The sequence below is a fragment of the Schistocerca piceifrons genome, chromosome 2 (assembly GCF_021461385.2).
Source record: "Schistocerca piceifrons isolate TAMUIC-IGC-003096 chromosome 2, iqSchPice1.1, whole genome shotgun sequence".
NCBI lineage: Eukaryota > Metazoa > Arthropoda > Insecta > Orthoptera > Acrididae > Schistocerca > Schistocerca piceifrons.
In genome coordinates, this window is record NC_060139.1 from 47,247,363 (window position 1) to 47,269,106 (window position 21,744).

Consider the following 21,744-nt stretch of genomic DNA (forward strand, 5'->3'; position numbering starts at 1 on the left):
AGGACTTAGAACTACTTAAACCTAACTAACCTAAGGACCACACAGACATCCATACCCGAGGCATTATTCGAACCTGCGACCGTAGCGGTCAGGCGGTTCCAGACTGTAGCGCCTAGAACTGCTCGGCCACCCGGCCGGCCATGCTGATCATATCCCATATTGATGTAGGGGTACATGCGCAGGAAACAGTGGCGTTTTGTAGCACATGTGTTTCGTGGCGGTTTTCTCAACTTATCGTCAATACCGTGCGCTTACAGATCTGCATCGTGTGTGTTCCCTATGTGCCTATGCTATTAGCGCCAGTTTTGCGTAGTGCCACGTTGTATGGCACCACGTTCTACAAATATCCTTAATTCATGAGCATGAGTGTAGTTGCTCATATAGGCATTGCCGACCTCAGAGCCATATTCTGTCTGTTTACATATCTCTGTATTTGAATACTCATACCTAAACAGTTTCTTTGACACTTCAGTGTGTAACCTCCCCCTCACTTATCGACCTTAATGATAGTGAAAAATCAAACCGCGTGCACCTAATGGAAATATGGGAAAAGCAGTCGTCACCGAAGTTAATTTGTCGCTAAAGAGGGGGGAAAGGGTTACATCTAAATGAAAGGAAAAATGGAAATAAAATTGGTGGAAATTAATTTTGAGAAAAGGGTAAAATTAATAAGGAAAGTAAATGTGAGGTCGTTACGTTAACAATTAATTGGCGTTAATTAGATATTTGAGATTTGGGGAAAATTACGGTCGCCAGTCCTATGGACAACTACTATAATAACTGAAAATGAAAGATTAACACACATATAATTAGCACTAAAATCGTGGCAACTGAAGGTTGACACGTGTTGCGTGAAAACTGAACTTAGGTCAGAAGTAATAAATTTCACTACACTCTGACTTAATTTAGCAAAAGAATTAATAAAACCGGAAATTTAAAAGTTAATTTAGTGACTGAAATTAATAGTGAACGTTGTTTCTGAAGCACATCGAAATTCAGTAAAATACGGTTAGTCTTGGACTACCTCAACAATCATTTCAAAAGCTACTTGAATCTACGCAATTTAGAAATAAGAGATTTAACTTTGAACTTGAATTAAATGATTCTGAACAATTAACAATAGTAAAATTTAGTACGTACCAAGCTGAGCTGCAGTCACAGGTAAGCTAAAATATGGTAACAAAACTCGCACTCTTAATTTCTGCTTGTGTAATCTAAATATTGTAGCCAGCTATGAATACCTTAACTGAACTTTGAAATGAAAGCAGTGAAATCAAATGATATTACTTTAATGCTTGCGTTTGAATTTCAAAGACACTCGAGTTCATTTCGGAAAAGGAAGGGACCCTGCTTGGTAACGCAGTTGGGACAATGAGCAACAAATGTTCATGCTAAGCTGATGTATTTGAGTGATGCAAATGGAACAGTTTCAAAAGATGAGGTCTGCCATACAGTTCTAAAACTTTACGTGCTTTCAGCCTTCCCTGTTGGTTGATTGAAGGTTTGAAGTCGTCGATCGGGGAGGCGGCGACTGACTTATTGTCAGCCGTCGCTGTTGCGGAAGCTGGATGTTGGCGCGCCTTCTTCTCGACACGGTCACCAGGCAAAAACGGGCTCTTGATGTGCCCCAGCTAATGCTTCCCCTCCGCGACACCGTGTCAGAAACTATCATAGCAAGTCGAGCGCAATTACATGCTGCCAAACCCCGAAAACGCGGCAACTCGCGGGAGCGTCACACAACACACCTGCTCCACCGCCCTACTCCAGCCAGACTCCCTCTGCCCGCGCTCCATGGGGTAGCATTCATCTCACGCTAGGTGAGGAGAGCCCTAGGCACGCGTCATCATGAGTTTCACGAGTTGTCCTATCGACTGTTGTGTGCATTCTGTATATATCGATTGTTGTGTGCATCATGAATCTGCATTGTTATTTGTTTATGTGCTTACATTGTCCGGAGTTGCTAGCGAGTACGTCGTTCTGAACATGGGCTCTAATGGAGATGAGAGAACTTTCGAGTAGATCCATGAAGATAGTCTGAAAGATTTCGCTGTTTCTTAGTTGATTTACAACACAAAGGCAAAATTAAATGGAACTAGATCGTTTAATGTTTCTAGCAACATTGGGAATTACCTTCAGAACCACTTCAATTTCTCAGTTTAACGTTTCTGCCCACATGAATTATCTACAATTCATTGGATTTTATAAAAATACGAAACACTTTAATTTCATCCTATTTCATGTTTTTATCCACATGATTTATTCAATATTAATCGGATTGAAAACATGACTAGACACTTTTTAACTTTCGTGAAGGGTATGATTCCTTCATTCAGATATTCGTTACGTTCATGAAACACACAATAACATCCTTATTCTTTGGATTGCAGCTTAATAATTAATTACTTCACTTTTCTGTCCACACGATTTATGCACGATTCATCAGATTTAAAAAGAATGACAAGCTTTTTTTAATTTCGTTATGGCTCCTTCGCTCAGACATTAATTATGTTCAAAAATGCACAATAACATCGCAAATTGTTGCGATTACATTTAACAACTCATTCAGCTGGGATGAGCATATCACACAACTCCTGCCACTTCGTTTGTACACATGTGATGTGCCTACAACCCCAGAGGATATGAAACAACGTATTGTGGCAGCCTGCGGCGACATTACACCAGATGTACTGCGGCGTGTACGACATCCATTACGCCAGAGATTGCAATTGGGTGCAGCAAATGATGGCCATCACATTGAACATCTATTGGTCTGACATGTCGGGACACACTCTATTCCACTCCGTAACTGAAAACGGAAACCACGTGTGTACGTGTACCTCACCCCTCATGGTAATGTACATGTGCGTCAGTGAAAAAGACCAATAAAAAGGTGTTAGCATGTGGACGTAATGTGCTGTTCCAGTCTCTTCTGTATCTAAGGTCCATCACCGTTCCCTTTGGATCCCTACGTAATTCCGTGCTCTCCGATACACACGATCGAACAGCGGAGGAGTGGTACTCAAGCGTCAACTTTAGGTTACAATATCTCCGGATGTAATTAACATTTTACAATGCAACAAACGGCACTGATTACGTATTTGTATAGACATGATCCAGCGAAAAGCAGCGCGATTCGTCATGGGGACATTTAGTCAGCGCGAGAGCGTTACGGAGATGCTGAACAAGCTCCAGTGGCGGACACTTCAAGAAAGGCGTTACGCAATACGGAGAGGTTTATTATCGAAATTACGAGAGAGCACATTCCGGGAAGAGATGGGCAACATATTACTACCGCCCACATATATCTCGCGTAATGATCACAACGAAAAGATCCGAGAAATTAGAGCAAATACGGAGACTTACAAGCAGTCGCTCTTCCCACGCACAATTCGTGAATGGAACAGGGAAGGGGGGATCAGATAGTGGTACAATAAATACCCTCCGCCACACACCGTAAGGTGGCTCGCGGAGTATAGATGTAGATGTAGATAGATTTGTTTATATGTTCAGATGTGCTAACAAAACTAACGGCGTTCCGTTTAAAAAACGTAGGTTTGTGTTAAAAAACATATTTCCGTGCATTTTTGTATGGTTTGTATTAAACAATTAGACCAGCCCCTCCCCTCACGTCTGGTCTGTGGAATCGGTTCGTCAGTATTTGATGTGGTTTACGAAATATATCCAGCGGTAACGTTAGGTGACTTACCCTATATATATATATATATATATATATATATATATATATATATATATATATATATATATATATATATATGTAGTAAAACAATTACAATATATAAAGACACAGAAATGTCATATCTTCAGGCAACAAAATAAGGAAAAAAATGTGTAGTACAATAGATGGGACTGGGAGGATATGCATTTCCGGCGTTACAAGTGTACAACCCGGTGTAAGATACTACAAAAATGGTTCAAATGGCTCTGAGCACTATGGGACTTAACATCTATGCTCATCAGTCCCCTAGAACTTAGAACTACTTAAACCTAACTAACCTAAGGACATCTCACAACACCCAGTCATCACGAGGCAGAGAAAATCCCTGACCCCGCCGGGAATCGAACACGGGAACCCGGGCGTGGGAAGCGAGAACGTTACCGCACGACCACGAGCTGCGGACTAACATACTACAAGACCAGAAGCTTCCGCCGCAGCTTACAACAGTTAATTGTCCGAGGCGCAGCTGTAGTGTGTCGCGGCAGTGCTGACGCGTTGAGTGACGGGAGGAATGCCGGCACCTCTGGCGGGCCGCGAGGCGCCGCCCCGGCGGTTCCTGGAAGCGGCAGCTCGCCAGACGTGCCCGGACTGCGCGCCGCTCCAGGCACCGCGGCGAGGATGCGGCCCTCGTACGCGCGGGCGGCCGTCCGTGGAAACCTTCAGCTCACGCACGGCTTGTATCCTGTGTGCGAGGTGTGAGGCGTTGCTAGTCCGCACACGCCTGCGCGGACCGTAAAGCTCCGCGCACCGTGTCCTCCGCGTCGCCCCACGAGCAGATTCGCGCCACCCGGTCTCTCCGGTCCTGACGTACTGTCTCTCCAGCGCCCCCGCTCCCTTCGTTAAGGAACACGCACTTCACGTTCCGAGTAAACTAAAGAAACCTCTCTGCCCCACTCCGAGATGTATCTTTTCTGAAAAGTGGAGCCTAAAACACGTGGCATGATGAAACTCTTTATATGGTTCCTTACCTCTGTCGGTAAAAGCCGATCCCTTACAGCCTCACTTGGTTGCTCTTTGTGTCTGTCTGTCTTATCGATAACAGCATCATTTTCCTAGGAACGGGTAGAGGTATCGACTTCAAATTTATGTCACATACTGAGATCTACAGTACCTTATGCTGTATATAATTTAAGCTTCTGGCACGTAAACCAACCCAATGCAAACGTTTCGATTTTGATCCTCTTTCAATATGTTGTAGTGTAGAGCAAAATGAGAGACATATACTTATTTATAAGAGCCCACACGGCTTTTAGCGGGGCGCCGGCCGGTGTGGCCGAGCGGTTCTATGCGCTACAGTCTGGAACCGCGCGACCGCTGCGGTCGCAGGCTCGAATCCTGCTTCGGGCATGGATGTGTGTGATGTCCTTAGGTTAGTTAGGTTTAGTAGTTTTAACTTATAGGTGACTGATGACCTCAGAAGTTAAGTCCCATAGTGCTCAGAGCCATTTGAACCATTTTAGAGGGGCGAAACATGTCTCTGAGAAAAATTTAAATTTTCTGAAGTAATAACGTTGAAACGGTGCCACATATAAAGAAAAGTTCTATGGTGTTAACATAAGTTACAACAGTGCACCGATATTTGACTAAAAAAGTATTTTTTGAAACCCTGCTATTCAGCACATTATGAACTGAACAGCTTTCTGCTTCCTCATTACTAAACGGATTTATGATAATGTTACAACAATAATGTACAAAAACCTGAAAAGGTTACAACTTAAAAACAAAAAAATACACAAAATGTAAAAAGAAAAGACCCAATGACACACAAGATATTTAAAATAGAACCTTATATGTAGGCTAAAATATGCACCTAGAATATCTTTATCTGGATAAGAATTGTTAAACAACCCAACATAACAATCGCTATTAAGTGGACACAAATCGGGAGCGCGTAGAGCTATATTGAAGTATTTCTGGGTTATTTCTGACAAATATTTGTTTGCAATAACACTTCATCAAATGTGACCATGCGGAGTTAACGATGTTATACTTTTTGGTATTAATCAAATGCCGAAATGAAAAACAAAATAGTGAGGGAAGGGGATTTCGAAAAACATGATTTTATCGACAAATATGGTTGCACAGCTGTAACGAACATTCAAAACCGTACCACTTTTTGTTTGAAGTTTCTTTGTGTCTGTTAGCGTTGAAAGGTATTCATGCAGAGATATTAAACTCAGCTTTCTTCAAGGGCGTGTTTCACCCCTACCCCCCTAACAGCCATATAGGCACGTATACAAGGTGTTACAAAAAGGTACGGCCAAACTTTCAGGAAACATTGCTCACACACAAATAAAGAAAAGCTGTTATGAGGACATGTGTCCGGAAACGCTTAATTTCCATGTTAGAGCTCATTTTAGTTTCGTCAGTATGTACTGTACTTCCTCGATTCACCGCCAGTTGGCCCAATTGAAGGAAGGTAATGTTGACTTCGGTGCTTGTGTTGACATGCGACTCATTGCTCTACAGTACTAGCATGAAGCACATCAGTACGTAGCATCAACAGGTTAGTGTTCTCCACGAACGTGGTTTTGCAGTCAGTGCAATATTTACAAATGCGGAGTTGGCAGATGCCCATTTGATGTATGGATTAGCACGGGGCAATAGCCGTGGCGCGGTACGTTTGTATCGAGACAGATTTCCAGAACGAAGGTGTCCCGACAGGAAGACGTTCGAAGCAATTGATCGGCGTCTTAGAGAGCACGGAACATTCCAGCCTATGACTCGCGACTGGGGAAGACCTAGAACGACGAGGACACCTGCAATGGACGAGGCAATTCTTCGTGCAGTTGACGATATCCCTAATGTCAGCGTCAGAGAAGTTGCTGCTGTACAAGGTAACGTTGACCACGTCAGTGAATGGAGAGTGCTACGGGAGAACCAGTTGTTTGCGTACCATGTACAGCGTGTGCTGGCACTATCAGCAGCTGATTGGCCTCCACAGGTACACTTCTGCGAATGGTTCATCCAACAATGAGTCAATCCTCATTTCAGTGCTAATGTTCTCTTTACGGATGAGGCTTCATTCCAACGTGATAAAATTGTAAATTTTCACAATCAACATGTGTGGGCTGACGAGAATCCGCACGCAATTGTGCAATCACGTCATCAACACAGATTTTCTGTGAACGTTTGGGCAGGCATTGTTGGTGATGTCTTGATTGGGCCCCATGTTCTTCCACCTACACTCAATGGAGCACGTTATCATGATTTCATACGGGATACTCTACCTGTGCTGCTAGAACATGTGCCTTTACAAGTACGACACAACATGTGGTTCATGCAGGTTGGAGCTCCTGCACATTTCAGTCGAAGTGTTCGTACTCTTCTCAACAACAGATTCGGTGACCGATGGATTGATAGAGGCGGACCAATTGCATGGCCTCCACGCTCTCCTGACCTCAACCCTCTTGACTTTCATTTATGGGGGCATTTGAAAGCTCTTGTCTACGCAACCCCGGTAGCAAATGTAGAGACTCTTCGTGCTCATATTGTGGACGGCTGTGATACAATACTCCATTCTCCAGGGCTGCATCAGCGCATCAAGGATTCCATGCGATGGAGGGTGGATGCATGTATCCTCGCTAACGGAGGACATTTTGAACATTTCCTGTAACAAAGTGTTTGGAGTCACGCTGGTACGTTCTGTTGCTGTGTGTTTCCATTCCATGATTAATGTGATTTGAAGAGAATAAAATGAGCTCTAACATGGAAAGTAAGCGTTTCCGGACACATGTCCGCATAACATATTTTCTTTCTGTGTGTGTGAGGAATGTTTCCTGAAAGTTTGGCCGTACCTTTTTGCAATACCCTGTATAAAATTTATGTTTCTTATTTTGCTCTACATTATGAAACGTCCCCTTAGAAAATTATATATTACTGTGCTGGTAAACCTCTACGGTATTTGATTTTCAAACAGCTGGGCGAAACTCAACGTACTCAGACAGATTTCTCTTTACTTATTCTGATCATCACTAAACTGACACACAATATTTTTAGCGCAACTCAGTCTGATTTTCAGTAAAACCTACAAAAGGATGGCCCTGACTAACAATAACCTATACCTTTCATGAATCACTTACCTCACAAAAATCTTCGTTACTCGAACTACTGCATTACAGCGAGCGCCAATACTGCCAGCTAAATAAAAGATTCTAACTACTGAAGGCACTAACTAGTGATAGGCATAGTTAGCAAATGAAAGATTTTTATTGAGAACAAACAATGTATTTACCTTACTAGTACTCAAAAGTCATCATATATGTATATGAGACGCCAGCAGTGGTGGATGTGGGGAGTGAGACGGCAGAGGTTTGAGAGCGGACGATCTGGACGTGTGTCCGCCAGAAAAAGGAAAAAGGGTGAGTCACCTAACGTCACCGCTGGATACATTTCGTAAACCACATCAAATACTGACGAACCGATTCCACAGACCGAACGTGAGGAGAGGGGCTAGTGTAATTGTTTAATACAAACCATACAAAAATGCACGGAAGTATGTTTTTTAACACAAACCTACGTTTTTTAAAATGGAACCACGTTAGTTTTGTTAGCACATCTGAACATATAAACAAATACGTAATCAGTGCCGTTTGTTGTATTGTAAAATGTTAATTACATCCGGAGATATTGTAACCTAAAGTTGACGCTTGAAACCTCCGGCGTTCAGTTGCGTGTTGTAACAAACACGGGCCACGGTCGGCGAGCAGCATCTGCAGGGACATGTTTACGATGACGACCGTGTTTACGAGTGTGGCTGTAGTGCACTGTTGTGGTTTGGTCTAGCTGTCGCAGTGTCCGCATGTAGCACTTGCTGCTATTGTTATTCTGCATTTGTCTCCGCTCGCAGACCAACTGTAGTACACCGTGCTACCAGACGTCTGTGATAATGTAGTGTTGTAGGAACGGGTCCGTAACAGGCCCGTCAAAGGAGAAGCGGGTGCAGTTGGTGTGTTACCTGCTGTTGCCATGAACCCACACATGAGTACACGGGACATTGCGAGAGCCGGTGGACTGAGTCAAAGTAGTGTTATGCGCATACTGCATCGTCACCGCTTTCACCCGTTTCATGTGTCGCTACATCAGCAACTACATGGTGATGACGTTAATCATCGAGTGCAATTCTGTCAATGGGCATAACAGAGAATGCGTTGCAGTTCTACCTGTTTACCGATGAAGCGGGTTTCACAAACCACGGGGCAGTGAATCTACGGAACATGCATTACTGGTCCGTGGACAATCCTCGCTGGCTCAGACAGGTAGAGCGACAGCGACCGTGGACTGTAAATGTATGGTGCGGAATCATTGGCGACCACCTCATTGCTCCTCACTTCATTGCAGGGGCCCAAACAGCTGCAACATACATCGCGTTTCTACAGAATGATCTGCCAACGTAGCTCGAAAATGTCCCACTGGAAGCGCGTAGAAGTATGTGGTATCAGCATGATGGTGCACCTGCACATTCCGCAATTAACACTAGGCTGACCATTGACAGGATGTTCGACGAGCGTTTCATACGATGTGGAGGACGCATAAATTGGCCAGCCCGTTCTCCTGATCTTACACCTCTGGACTTCTTTCTGTGGGGTACGTTAAAGGAGAATGTGTACCGTGATGTGCCTACAACCCGGCCGAAGTGGCCGTGCGGTTAAAGGCACTGCAGTCTGGAACCGCAAGACCGCTACGGTCGCAGGTTCGAATCCTGCCTCGGGCATGGATGTTTGTGATGTCCTTAGGTTAGTTAGGTTTAACTAGTTCTAAGTTCTAGAGGACTAATGACCTCAGCAGTTGAGTCCCATAATGCTCAGAGCCATTTTGTGCCTACAACCCCAGAGGATATGAAACAACGTATTGTGGCAGCCTGCGGCGACATTACACCAGATGTACTGCGGCGTGTACGACATTCATTACGCCAGAGATTGCAATTGGGTGCAGCAAATGATGGCCATCACATTGAACATCTATTGGTCTGACATGTCGGGACACACTCTGTTCCACTCCGTAACTGAAAACGGAAACCACGTGTGTACGTGTACCTCACCCCTCATGGTAATGTACATGTGCGTCAGTGAAAAAGACCAATAAAAAGGTGTTATCATGTGGACGTAATGTGCTGTTCCAGTCTCTTCTGTACCTAAGGTCCATCACCGTTCCCCTTGGATCCCTACGTAATTCGGTGCTCTCCGATACACACGATCGAACAGCGGAGGAGTGGTACTCAAGCGTCAACTTTAGGTTACAATATTTCCGGATGTTATTAACATTTTACAATGCAACAAACGGCACTGATTACGTATTTGTTTATATGTTCAGATGTGCTAACAAAACTAACGGGGTTCCATTTAAAAAAACGTAGGTTTGTGTTAAAAAACATACTTCCGTGCATTTGTTATGGTTTGTATTAACCAATTACACTAGCCCCTCTCCTCACGTTCGATCTGTGGAATCGATTCGTCAGTATTTGATGTGGTTTACGAAATATATCCAGCGGTAATGTTAGGTGACTCACCATATATATATATATATATATATATATATATATATATATATATATATATATATCACAATTTTCGCCGGCCGCGGTGGTCTCGCGGTTAAGGCGCTCAGTCCGGACCGCGCGACTGCTACGGTCGCAGGTTCGAATCCTGCCTCGGGCATGGATGTGTGTGATGTCCTTAGGTTAGTTAGGTTTAGGTAGTTCTAAGTTCTAGGGGACTGATGACCATAAATGTTAAGTCCCATAGTGCTCAGAGCCATTTGAACCATATAACAATTTTCCTTTTTCTGGGGGACACACGCTCAGATCGTCCGCTCTCAAAACTATGCCGTCTCACTCCCCACATCCACCCCTGCTGGCGTCTCACCTCCAACTGCGCAACGCTAGGCGCTGTTCACATCCAGCTGCCCAACACTACAATTGCCAACAACAATGCAAACCAGCCACAGACTGCACACAGCACAGTCAGTGATTTTCATACAGAGCGCTGCATGGCATTACCAACATAAAAACCTAAACAGCCTACTTACGTAGCCCCTATGCTCCCCACAAAAAATGTTGCAAATTGTTTTGGGCACTGACCAATACATATTTGTTAAAAAAAATTTATATTAACGCTAACAAATATATCAAATGCACACACTTATCGATACAATGTTGGTCAAAAGCAAAAATTTTCTCGCAGTCCACAAAGACAGCCCCGATCATTCCTCACAGTAGTAATTGCAGTTTATTTTTTTTTTTTTTCCAAAGTCTGAGCAGTAAAAGAAAATGCACACGGAAGTAGTGGATTTCCATGCAGTCTTGAAGAAGTAGTGTTGTCCTTCCAACGGAAAGATAAACTCATGACATGCAGACAGGTAATGGGCCACAACAGAGCAAACTCACCGCAGAGTCAGTGATTTCATACAAAGCGCTACGTGGCGTTACCAAATTAAAAACTTAAACAGCCTACTTACAAGTACAACGCATTCAAATCTGATCAAAATCGAAGTATATACCTTGGGTAAGTTTACTTGTGAGTCAATGAGTCAATGCAACCAAAGATATGGCCATTTTTGATACAACCTCACTAATGAAAATCTATAAGATACTTCCCATTGACATAGAATCACTAAATTTGGCAATCAACTCAGATTCACAGTAAAAGTACAGGAAAAATGAGAAACTGTTAATTTTTAAACATATCACTTACAAAATAGTTTTTGTCATTGCAAACATAGATTGCACTCGTAATCTGTCAAAACTCTCAGGAAATATTGTAGGGATTTTGATCTGGTTTTCAGTAACACGTAGAGTGCTGTAAAGGAAAGTTTTGTTTACATAATTTATAAATATTTCATGCCATTTGGCTGAGCTACGCCTGCACTTTTATTTGTAATGTTCCAGAGCCAAGTAATAGCGGTAATTGAGGCAAGATAGCACTTCTATTGTTTGCAATGAGACTGCGATGTCCCATAGAGCATCTGTCGAAGCGTTCCACAGAACAATTCGACGTTTGGGTAACAGCCGTAGCCCTATGGTCGGCTGTACCGTTTTCTTCTCTGGAGACTTTTCACTAATTTTGCCAGTAATCGCAATAGGGACGAGAGCAGACGAGGTCAACGAATCTACAGTTGCCAATTACCACAGCGTGTTAATATAACTAAAAAATAATAAAGTAATTCAAATGTTGCAATACTGAATGCAAATTAAACAAAAAAATTAAATTTAAAACTTTAAATTGAAGCATTCTCGGAAGCTGTAATTTCTGGGATCGATATTCTCGGATGGATCGACTATCTGTATACATAATTCAGTTTGTACAAAACCATCAGAGCGCAAGTGCTACTCGCACTTCTCCGCTTTTTTTTAAATTTTTTTCCTTTTCAATACCTTTCTAAGACATCCAACAACTGTTCGTACTCTTTTTTTCTCCCAGTTCTTTGTACCTTATTGCTCACGTACTTTTCAGTTCTATCAATTTCGGCTCAGAAGTGCTTCCTGAGAAGACCTCTTAATTCACTTTTTACTGTGTCCCCGTAGTCAGACATATATAGCGAAGAAACGGCGGTAGTTATTTTCGACGAAGCTCAGTGATCTGCAGTGCAGTACACTTACTATGTGGTAGACCTCGGACAAAATTACGTAGCACCGGCACGGAAACGTATTCTCGTCCTGGCTGCTGGGCGGGTCCACCCCTTTGTTCCGAAGGGGTAGCCGTTTCAGTCGGGATTCGCCTACCAACCTGCATGGTTCTAGCGTTCTCGTTGCTATCTCCTTACTACAAATCATTGTATCGCGGTCTTTGCACTCCATACGTGCAGGGAAAGTTCGTAAGTTCCGCACTATTTGTTTCTCTATAAAATTTAGCCCATATTTACCTCCCATTCTGTAAAAAGTCTACGTATTGCCAAACTTTTGAAGCCACGAACTGTTATGCAAACCTTTGACTAAACAGAACCTAATTTTAATTGAACTGTACTTGTTCTGAATCCACCTGAAGTGAAACCATTTTTGGCTGTAATCAAGATTTCCACTTACTTAGCGTCTTAACAACATTGTTGCAGATTTCTCGAAAGCACAGTAGCAAGCAGACAGAGGCTATGTTACATTTCTATTTCTAAATTAAATTTCCAAAGAATATTCAAACCGTTGCATATCATATGGTGCAAAGTAGTAATGCGTAATGATAAAGCTGCTTTAATCAGTGGGATGGGGGAAGTAGGTACTGCTGTGAAATAATGTTCCAAGACAACGATCTCAAAATGAAGTATGTGATCATAAAGACAGAGTAAAACCTTGAGTGATCTTCACACATGATGTTGATCTGAACAATACTATGGTTAACAAAGTGATGAATTAAAGAACTACAGTGTTAACAGTTTCTATTAAAACCAAACAGCTTAATCAGTTGATATGTGATATACTTGCAGGGGCAACAGTCTGGATGATTGACGGATGTGGCTTTGTAACACTAACCAAAACAGCCTTGCTGTGCTGGTACTGCGAACGGCTGAAAGCAAGGATAAACTATGGCCGTAATTTTTCCCGAGGGCATGCAGCTTTACTGTATGATTAAATGATGATGGCGTCCTCTTGGGTAAAATATTCCGGAGGTAAAATAGTCCCAAATTCGGATCTCCGGGCGGGGACTACTCAAGAGGATGTCGTTATCATGAGAAATAAAACTGGCGTTCTACGGATCGGAGTGTGGAATGTCAGATCCCTTAATCGGGCAGGTAGGTTAGAAAATTTAAAAAGGAAAATGGACAGGTTAAAGTTAGATGTAGTGGGAATTAGTGAAGTTCGGTGGCAGGAGGAACTAGACCTCTGGTCAGGTGAATACAGGGTTATAAATACAAAATCAAATTGGGGTAATGCAGGAGTCGGTTCAATCATGAATAAAAAAATAGGAGTGCGGGTAAGCTACTACAAACAGCATAGTGAACGCATTATTGTGGCCAAGATAGACACGAAGCCCACGCCTACTACAGTAGTACAAGTTTATATGCCAACTAGCTCTGCAGATAACGAAGAAATTGAAGAAATGTATGATGAAATAAAAGAAATTATTCAGATAGTCAAGGGAGACGAAAATTTAATAGTCATGGGTGACTGGAATTCGGTAGTAGGAAAAGCGAGAGAAGGAAACGTAGTAGGTGAATATGGATTGGGGATAAGAAATGAAAGAGGAAGCCGCCTGATAGAATTTTGCACAGAGCACAACTTATCATAGCTAACACTTGGTTCAAGAATCGTAAAAGAAGGTTGTATACATGGAAGAAGCCTGGAGATACTTACAGGGTTTAGATAGATTACATAATGGTAAGATAGAGATTTAGGAACCAGTTTTTAAATTTTAAGACAGTTCCAGGGGCAGATCTGGACTCTGATCACAATCTATTGGTTATGAACTGTAGATTAAAACTGAAGAAACTGCAAAAAGGTGGGATTTTAAGGAGATTGTACCTGGATAAACTGAAAGAACCAGAGGTTGTACAGAGTTTCAGGGAGAGCGTAAGGGAACAATTGACAGGAATGGGGGAAAGAAATACAGTAGAAGAAGAATGGGTAGCTTTGAGAGATGAAATAGTGAAGGCACCAGAGGAGCTAGCAGGTAAAAAGACGAGGGCTAGTAGAAATCCTTGGGTAACAGAAGAAATAATGAATTTAATTGATGAAAAGAGAAAATATAAAAATGCAGCAAATGAAGCAGGCAAAAAGGAATACAAACGTCTCATAAACGAGATCGACAGGAAGTGCAAAATGGCTAAGCAGGGATGGCTAGAGGACAAATCTAAGGATTTAGAGGCTTATCTCACTAGGGGTACGATAGATACTGCCTACAGGAAAATTAAAGAGACCTTTGGAAAAAAGAGAACCACTTGTATGAATATCAAGAGCTCAGATGGAAACCCAGTTCTAAGCAAAGAAGGGAAAGCAGAAAGATGGAGGGAGTATATAGAGGGCCTATACAAGGTCAATGTACTTGAGGACAATATTATGGAAATGGAAGAGGATGTAGATGAAAATGAAATGGGAGATACGATACTGCGTGAAGAGTTTGACAGGCCACTGAAAGACCTGAGTCGAAACAAGGCCCCGGGTGTAGACAACATTCCATTAGAACTACTGACGGCCTTGGGAGAGCCAGTCCTGACAAAACTCTACCATCTGGTGAGCAAGATGTATGAGACAGGCGAATTACCCTCAGACTTAAAGAAGAATATAATAATTCCCATCCCGAAGAAAGCAGGTGCTGACAGATGTGAAAATTACCGAACTATCAGTTTAATAAGTCACGGATGCAAAATACTAACGTGTATTCTCCACAGGCGAATGGAAAAACTGGTAGAAGCTGACCTCGGGGAAGATCAGTTTGGATTCCGTAGAAATATTGGAACACGTGAGGCAATACTGACCCTACGACTTATCTTAGAAACTAGATTAAGGAAAGGCAAACCTACGTTTCTAGCATTTCTAAAGTTAGAGAAAGCTTTTGACAATGTTGACTGGAATACTCTCTTTCAAATTCTGAACGTGGCAGGGGTAAAATACAGGGAGCGAAAGGCTATTTACAATTTGTATAGAAACCAGATGGCAGTTATAAGAGTCGAGGGAAGAAGTGGTTGTGAAGGGAGTGAGACAGGGTTGTAGCCTCTCCCCGATGTTATGCAATCTGTATATTGAGCAAGCAGTGAAGGAAACAAAAGAAAAATTCGGAGTAGGTATTAAAATCCATGGGTAAGAAATAAAAACTTTGAGGTTCGCCGATGACATCGTAATTCTGTCAGAGACAGCAAAGGACTTGGAAGAGCAGTTGAACGGAATGGACAGTGTCATGAAAGGAGGGTATAAGATGAACATCAACAAAAGCAAAACAAGGATAATGGAATGTAGTCGAATAATGTCGGGTGATGTTGAGGGAATTAGATTAGGAAATGAGACACCTAAAGTAGTAAAGGAGTTTTGCTATTTGGGGAGCAAAGTAACTGATGATGGTCGAAGCAGAGAGGATATCAAATGTAGACTGGCAATGTCAAGGAAAGCGTTTCGAAGAAGAGAAATTTGTTAACTTCGAGTATTGATTTAAGTGTCAGGAAGTCGTTTCTGAAAGTATTTGTATGGAGCATAGCTATGTATGGAAGTGAAACATGGACGATAACTAGTTTGGACAAAAAGAGAATAGAAGCTTTCGAAATGTGGTGCTACAGAAGAATGCTGAAGATTAGATTTGTAGATCATATAACTAATGAGGAGGTATTGAATAGGATTGAGGAGAAGAAAAGTTTGTGGCACAACTTAACTAGAAGGGATAGGTTGGTAGGACATGTTCTGAGGCATCAAGGGATCACCAATTTAGTACGGGAGGGCAGCATGGAGGGTAAAAATCGTAGATTGAGACCAAGAGATGAATACGCTAAACGGATTCAGAAGGATGTAGGTTGTAGTAGGTACTGGGAGATGAAGGAGCTTGCACAGGATAGAGTAGGATGGAGAGCTGCATCAAACCAGTCTCAGGACTGAAGACCACAACAACAACAATGCGATATACTCACGGAAGCGCGGTGGTCTTTCTGTCAGCTCTGAACAAGTGAACAAAGTTAACTAGTTGACAATAATCATTCCCAAAAACTAGCTGTGCAATGCTGCAGTCTTACCTCAAACTTCCACTCTTAAAAAAAAAAAAAGTATTCAAAAATTATATTGTTTTCTCATCGCGTTTCAGTATCTACATAGCATTCATCCTTGCTGTCCATTACAATAAATCTTTCTTCGTCTAACAGTACAATCACAAGTGAGCACAGCACTACTGGATACGTACGTCACCTACCATACTTCAATGTATGAGGCTGTGCAAAGGGAAAAACTCTAGTACAGCAACATCAAAGATTGTTTAACAGTAACATAACTTGTTCTCCCTCTGGCGTGCACATACGTAACTTACATATCCTCCGCCTTCTCCAGATAGAAATTTGTGCAAGGGTCACTCCAGATAACAATGGAACGAGGACAAAATTCTATACATTATGGATAGAAACATACACAACACTTTACAAATGCAAAGAGAAAATAGCTTAACAAGAATTGAATCAAAGAATTACAATTAAAAAAGTATTTAGAAAACTCAAGGGTGAAGTAATCAATAGGTTCGTCACCGGTAGGATATCATGCTTCATGATGTCTGCGAGAACGTTCTGCACAGGTCTATTTTCAATGTTTATAAGTCACATTTTGTATTGTTGAAAGTAGCATTGATAATCTACACTGCTTTTGGAACACGCAGGAAGTAGGTTACTGATTGTCTATACCACACAGTGCCTACATTTCTGAAGCTCTGTCGCATATGGCAGTACTAATTTGCATGATATGAGGAGGTAGAAGAGGGTCCTTGTCACAAACGACCAAATTTTATGTAGCTCGTTGCAATATGTCACTTTTGAGGGAAGTTATGTGGAAGCAGATTCAGTAAGATTATGCGCAGTTCTCAGCTAACAACCCCACACATGCACAAACAGTAAATAGTATGTGCTTGAAGCAAACTGTAGATTCACTGATGACTCCTAAGCCATCATTTAATATCGAAGAGTTCCTTATAAAAGTTCGTTGCAACTTGTATCGGTGAAGTACGCCAACATTTGGCAGAGAATGTTTCAGTATACAATCAGAAGACGGATTTCTTCTGCTCTGGCAAATCTCAATCATTTGTGGTGAATGGTCAATCCAGTCACAATTTGTTACATTCACAATATACAGTTACCTATATTAACACAGTAGCTACAATAATTTAGGTAGTTGTACATAGGGAATGCACGCATATCGTAATGGTAACAACAGATTTCTATCTTTATAATCAAAGTAATAAAAAAAGGTATCATGGTTTTACAACAGTGAATTACGGAAACATCATACAAGTTAATCATGTGGAACAGTGTACAATTATAGGCACGAGAACAAACAATTATTATCTGTTTACAGAACGACCTACAGAAAATTCTAAATCTGTTCATATAAGTATGTATGCACGTTCATGAGAAAAATACACAGAAGTGTGGGGAGTAAGATAGAAAGACACACATAAGGATATTGATCACACGCAAGGAATAAATACATGACAATATTAGTCACACACACAGATAAGGAGAACATGGTCAGTAGTTAGCATGCTATCAGTTACATTTTATCCTTTAGTTTGGGAACCTCTTCATCATTTTACCTATAATTACATCAAATTTCTAACAAAAGTTTACTTTTTTTCTTTCCTTCTTTTTGTCACATATTTCATAGAATATTTCATATTATTTAGCTCCGTTGCCCAACCTAAGCATTTATCATCTTTGCCCTAACCAACCATTCCTCATATTTCCCCTACCTAATCATATTTCATCTGATATTTACCCTACCTAATTCTTTCATGTCAAGTTCATCTTTGTACCCATTTCTTTGCTCATGTATATATTGAACGACTTCCTTTCTTCCCCTCTATGCTTCCTCCTTACACATATTTCATGTCTTCTTGCACATCTTTCATGACTGTTGAGAGCTCACTACAGTACTAGACTTAACATACTTATTATACTAATGGCACTGCCTCCTATAGTAACAATTTATAAACAGAACATGCACTATAAAGAAACTCAGTAAATGACATAAGTGTAAGAGGCAAATTCAACCTCAAAATTCCTTAAGCTAAAGCAATGCATGTTATTATGTTGCATCATAAATCAGAGTAAGTACAAGAAAACAGTCTGCGATGTCACACGTGGTAGTAGAGAAACATATATAAAAGAATCTTATCCTATACCATGGCAAATAGAATAAAGCTGAAAAGTAAAATAGAAATCATCATTAATGTCCCACATACTTGCGGCATTTCATTTCTCTCACTGCTTTTTTTCTCATTCTAGGTATATTGTCTATCGACATCGCGTCTCGTGAGTCACGAATTTCACATTCGCTTCCAAAATTTTCCAAACAGCTACACTGATGACAATATTGATATGACACCGTTTCATACATATGTAAATTTTAGCAATTAGAAAAAGAAAATTCAGATTAAATATAAGAAAATCAGTGGAAATTAAAGCTTTCGTGCATGTAGCTATACAGAGATCAGAAAAAAATGTCGTCCATCAGTAAAATAAAGAAACAGACGCTACCTGAAAGTCTCAATAAGTTCAATGAGGTACTATATGCTAAAAGAATGTGTCACAGTACAGAGCAGCTATCAATGCTGAGCTAAATCCTTGCAAAATATTTATCCAGCACAAGTGGAGGCAAAGACATACACTTTTCGAATTACTGTAGAATCTACATAACTGTTACATGTTGTGTTATTCTGATGAAAAAAAAAATCACTCTAGATGTTTACTAAAAGTTTGAATAATTTGCGTCAGATAATCATAAACTGCACATCAAAGAAATAATTGTGCTGTGTCAAGTCAGGTTACCTTCATTCACTATTGTTATCTAGCCACACTTCTGAAAAACTTACCTTTCCAAATTATAAACACGAAGTGCAACCACAGGGAAAAAAAATTAACTGCAACAAGAAACGGGTCCAGAGGCCATGAGCAGTTACCACTTACTCCTTCTCTATGTTAATCATCGTAATCATTACCTCATTCTATTACAGTATGCATCACCAAACTCTTAACTGTCATCCCAGTGTACATAACCAATATAAACATCATTATCCTGTTTCAACATTAATCATATTCCTGTCTTTGTCTCACCATATACTTCAAATAATAATTCCCTGCTCTGTTTAAATCCACTTATTTCCACATAAATGACACCTCGTAACAATAATTGTGACTTTTCACTTCAGTGAACACAACTTTATATCTCACAATAGACCCTGAAAAATGTCTTACACAAAATATCTATTACGCTTCTTTTGAGACAACACAATTACCTTCCTAACAGCCTGTATATCTCATCAAAAGTGCAGAAAATGTTATATGTCTTTGTATTAACATAAATGTGTACAGCCAAAAATATTTCTCAAGTGAGCACCACATTGCTGAGAACCAGTGTATCCTCCCAGAACCGTTTCAAAAAATACTGCCAATGTTCATTTTATAAGAAATTATTTGTTCTTATTCGAATTCTAGACAAAATTTCGAAGTTTGTCGCAGTTTGTTTAACGTACGAATGGTGGCAGCACATCGCTCGATATGTTGCGTGCTAAATGAAGTTTGTTCTGCGACGAAAGTCGCCCAACTCTTGTCAAAAGGTTCCTGCGCCTGACGGGAGTCGCTCTGGCATATTGTACAATAGCATTGTTTACCCATAACTGTTGCTGTGTGTTGTAAAGCAAGAAATATTTCAGAAGTAGGTGACATGTAGTTCTATCACCTCCATACAACTTTAGTAAATAGAAGTATTCTATATATGGTTTGATACGCTAAACTTTTTGAGCTTCATTGCTCCTGTGTGTGCGAATAGCTTCAGTTTCCACAACATTGTTGTGTTCTGTTCTATCAATCCTATAAGATACTTACGAGTATATACAAGAAAGAATTTATGAGTAAGATGATTGCTTTGAAAAGATAAAGGATGAGACTTAACATTTACCTGTCATTGATATTTCTTTCTTCTTTCTGCAGATTTCTTGCGCTGCATATTCTACTTCCTTATGACGTAATTTTTTGGAAGCTGGAGACGGTATTATTTCTTTGATACGATCATGTGGTTGTTGATTTTTGTAAATGACGTAAAATCGTGTGGTAACTTATTGGAAATCTCTTGGAATGAGTGGATATGTCTGTCCCAAGTCTAGTGTTGACGATAGCAATATAGTTCACACAGTTTGTTAATTTCTCAAATAATGCGTTTCGAAGGAATGGACTGAGGCCAATAGAGTGAAACAAAAACAGGTCTAATTTTGTGATGTTGTAAAGTGCGTAACCAAATATTTGAGTGAAATTGTGGGCTGTTGAGGCAAATGACTTTATATATGTGACCAACTTCTCATGGAAAATTATTGACAAAGGCTTCAGATAACGTTTTGGCAGTACTTTACGTATAGGAGTGAATGAAACGAATTGTGAAGTCAATTTAACAGCAAAAAAAATTTATGAGAATCCATTGAGTGATCTGACAAGAGGTTCTAACAGGTCTACTGCGGCCAATTCCTTTAGTTTAGAAGGAATTACAGGAAATAATAGTGCTCGATCTGTAATGGTTGATGCTTTGGCTTTGCTAAAACTTTCGGTATTCTTTTCTGCCTGTTATTAAAGTAACAATTCGTACGACGTTTGTGAAACAAAAATGGTTGGCAGAAATCATATGCGTTTTGGCAGTCTCTCACTATTCAGCACATTCTTACTGCATGTTCATTTTATACATAACAACAGAGAAATTTTAATTTGTGTTCAAGTGGCCAATCTGCTGGTAAAGAATATAGGAACTGATCAATCCAAGCTATGAGTGAACTTCGTTACTGTAATTCCTCAAAACTTTGAATTTACGTACCGTCAAAAAGTTTTGGAATCAAAGTTACCACTTCTGCTTGAACCAGATTATTCTCTACTGCACCACGTCAGCGCTTCATTGTCGTATCTGGATATATGGTACTGTTCTCGTGGAAAATCACTTAAACGCCTAAATTTGTATGGTTACCAAAGCTTTCTGAATTTGAGTGTAAACGGTCAAATTCGTCCTTTTCGTCTTCGCGGTTAAGCTTTCTTTCAGTAGGCTCGAATTTTTAGTTCACAGTGTTCCTACGAGTCTTATTTTCCCGATTTATTTTCTCCTGGTTGTCTTTAAAATTTATTAATGACTGATATTCTGCTGTGTCTGAAAACTTTACTGGCATTGTGTCATTTGAAACTCTGTCTGCACTGGTTAGTAAATTTCCGAGTTTTGTGGTCACATCACCCATCCTTTCTTTAATCGTACGTAACTGTTCCTTTTGTTCTCTGAAATTAAGTGTTAAGGTTTCCATACGTTGGCTAATTTTAATTAAATTTTGTATCAAGTTGGCCGCACTGTTTTCTCACCTGTGTCACTATAGCACTGGGAA